Source organism: Lipotes vexillifer, unplaced genomic scaffold (assembly GCF_000442215.2).
Source record: "Lipotes vexillifer unplaced genomic scaffold, Lipotes_vexillifer_v1.1 scaffold147, whole genome shotgun sequence".
Taxonomy (NCBI): domain Eukaryota; kingdom Metazoa; phylum Chordata; class Mammalia; order Artiodactyla; family Lipotidae; genus Lipotes; species Lipotes vexillifer.
The window spans coordinates 2832384-2836112 of NW_006778796.1; the positions used below are offsets into that span (position 1 = coordinate 2832384).

At 37.1% G+C, this 3729-nt stretch overlaps 1 pseudogene; it reads left to right on the forward strand.

Annotated features, from left to right (window-relative positions):
- The first annotated feature begins 2059 nt into the window (after window positions 1–2059).
- The window catches only part of LOC103089853 (alpha-N-acetylgalactosaminide alpha-2,6-sialyltransferase 6-like), a 5063-nt pseudogene continuing 3393 nt past the window's right edge, over window positions 2060–3729 (forward strand).

Here is a 3729-nt window from a genome sequence, read left to right on the forward strand (position 1 = left end):
CAAAAAAAAAAAAAAAAAAAAAAAAAGACAATGAGGCTTGCAGGTATTTAAGTACTTAGGGTGTAAACCCCACAAATTGGAATTTTTCGTCTTCCTTGGATGTCTCTCTGCCTGAGTTTTGACCTCTAAACATAAAGTGTAATGAACAGTCGTTGATATCCTTCTTACAAATAAAGACTTCCTCTTCAAACATTTACAGAATTTTCTTGTGCGAAAAGCTTACTAAAAAGAATGTCTTGAAGAGTGGCAGTGAAGAACTGGAAGCACTGGATGGAGAAGAACTTTGAGAGTTTGGCTGCAATGGAGCAAAATACAACAACAGGTTTATTACCAGATGAAGAAAAATAATAAACACGTTGCTCCCTGCTTTATTAGTCAAGGGTTAGTTGTATATAAAAGATCCTGTTGCAAAATTCTACACTCCAAGACAAGTTGAACAGTTTTCTTTTGGAAAATCAGTTATACATTTCTAGGACTTATTATTTTTCCACAGTTAAATCTCTGTTCCTGTCCTTGTCATTTCACATTTGGTATTCCAAAACCCACTCCTCACCACCTGTCTTAGCCCTCTCTTCAATCTGTCCAAAATCTTACAGCTAAAATCATCTTTCAAATCTCTTCTTTCACCACAGTACTTTCTTCCTTAAGATTACTTTTCAATGTTTTAAATCAACATTTCCTGGGAGCCCTCAGGGACCTACTAGTAACATCTTCTTAGCCTCAAAAGAAATATATATGTATATATATAATTTAATTTTAACAAATGATAATTTATTGAGCTGTGAACAATTAAAACAGAAACAAAAATAGTAACACCTTTTATGTGTGTAGTTACTGAAATTTTTCCAAGGCTTTTCATCTTATTAACTTTAATAACTTCTATCCTTTGACTGATGTTATTCTCATTTTAGACGGAAGAAACTGAGACCCAGAATGTTTAGGGGCTTTATCCAAACTCATGCAAGGTCAAAATGAATTTCAGAACTCAGTTTTCTCAACTATCTACCTAGTGCTTTCTCTACTTAAGTAAAATGGTATACCTAACACTGCCTGGAATTAATGCCAATAAAAAAGGGAGCAGGGCTTCCCTGGTGGCGCAGTGGTTGAGAGTCCGCCTGCCAATGCAGGGGACACGGGTTCGTGCCCCGGTCCGGGAAGATCCCACATGCCGCAGAGCGGCTGGGCCCGTGAGCCATGGCTGCTGAGCCTGCATGTCCGGAGCCTGTGCTCCGCAACGGGAGAGGCCACAACAGTGAGAGGCCCGCGTACTGCGAAAAAAAAAAAAAAAAAGGGAGCAAACATTACTGTGTGCCTATAGTACATTTGGCACTGAGCTAAATAAATTATACAATAATTTCCATTAATCTTCTCAATCCCCCATCATTTCTTTTTTCTAACTGAAGACTAGGAGTGCAAGAGCCAGTAATATTACTCGTTACATAAGTAATAAAGAAAGTAGTATAATTTATTTCATAATTAATAAAGGAATAATTTGAAACTATGTTTCTGATCCCAAAGTCTGAGTTCTTTCCACCTAAGTGCACTGTCTCACATAGTAAAAAGCTTCAAGCCCATTTCCATCTGTTGTATCTACACAATACAGTTTTATTAAGTGGCAATTATATTACAAATATATTGCAGACAAGATGATAATGAAAGAAAAATGCCATCAGCCCTGACCTTGAGAAGCACCCAGTCTTGGAGGGAACACCAACAAGTAAACACAGCAAAAAGTACAGATTTTTCCTTTAATAGCAATGGGGGAGGGCTAAAGATGAAAGGCGTTTTGTTAAAAAGAATGTAAAAGAAAATAAAAATATTTTTAAATGTTAAAAAATAATGTAAAATGATTGTTCAGTAACAAAGCTCTCAAAACAGTGATTCTCAAACCTTATTTTGTTATACATTAGGACATTTTATTATAACCATGGACAACCTGTATGTCTGAAAGAAACTAAGAACAAATTTTAATCGACATAACAAGCTATAGGTATATGAGGGAGATGAATCATGACATTCAATAAATAATGATACCTCACCTATAGCACAGTCAGGAAGCATGGTCCTTCAAGGGATGAAATACAGTATGCTTGGTACAAACTATGAATGTATACCTGATAAGGTAACTTGCACGTATGCTTATTTAGTAAATACTTATTGACTCTGGCAGTGAGAAGGAGGTGGTGTGCACTTGGAAATGAACACTGAAATGTTAAATACCCAGAAAGCAGAACTGTGCTCTGTTTAAAACATCTACTAGCCATCATGTAATCAGCGTAATAAATTTTACAGCTCACATATTTTCTACTACTGTTGACCCTCCTGCTGCTAAATTATTTCCATCTTTCTAAGCTACAAGAATTCTACATAAACAGAATCCCAGAAAAGTCATCCTATTATTCTTACCGAATTCAATTATCAATAACGTTTATTAAGGACCAACTATGAGCCAGGCACTTAATAGAAGTTTCCTTGACAAATGGACAAAATTTTGGAAAGACTGACCTCACTGAATACAGATACTATGTCCTAGTTATTCTGCATTCCTTTAATACACACACATTAATGTCACATTTGTAACAGGTTTAGATGGGTATTTATCAAGTGTGGATTTAAGGAGTCTTATTCTTGGTAAATTCAAAAGCCATTTGAAACATATGGGTTCATTCTTTCAATCCAAATTCATCTTTTTCAAGTTTAAATGAATTGGTTTTGAAACATGAATTTAGAAAGGCAGAAAGACTAATCAAAGAAGCTCCTAAGACTTCTCACCCTGGAGAAACATATGGATGTTACTTAAAATTAATTCAGAAAAAAGACAGGTTGAAATTTCTTATTTAAATCAAAGCTTGTCTTTGCAGTATTACATACGGCATGATTGTTAGATGTGTACCAGACGGAGTTCACTTTAGCAATCGACGCAAACTGACTCTGGCTGATGTAAGCAAATAAAAAGGAGTTTTTAAAAGATGTTATAAGGGGAGGACCCAGATTTGAATCACTAAGGAGCCTGGAGAAGAGAAAGAATCATGTAGCAACGACACAGCCGGAACCACAGCCAAACTCCAACCGGAGAGCTACTGCCAAGCGGAACCCTGTTGCTGCCACCATGAATCTCTTAATCCCACATCGCACCCTCCCACATTATTGGCACTGGACGCTGGGTGACACCACTTTCCACTGGCACAACCAAGAAGTTTCTACTGCTCTCCCTTCCTGGTATCATTTGCTTTTGGTTTAAGATCCAGGGTGAGTGGTCTGATTGGCTCTGATAATGAAAGAAAAATGCCATCAGCCCTGACCTTGAGAAGCACCCAGGAAGGAGATTCAGATGCTATGAAGAAAGTTGTAAAGATAAATAGTAACAACAAGATGATATTAATGTTTGCCACTGTGACAACTGTCCTACATTCTTCACCTCTTATCTCTGATTTTGCTCAATTCTTCCATTTCTGTCTTCTTTCCTAAGTCTATAATGTGCATCCCCCTACAGAATTTAAAGTCACATCCCTATTCCTTAGGTATTGGATATGATTGAGTTCATCTGCATTGGACAGAAAACCTCCAAAACAGCACTGGTTTAAACAAGTTAGAAGTTTTCCTATCGATCACAAAAGGATTTTGAAAACCAGCTGCCCAGAATTGTCACAGTGGCTCCAAAATTATAATGAGATCATGACCCACTCTTTCCATTGTACCACCACAGGCACCTCATCGTCCAAAATGGCT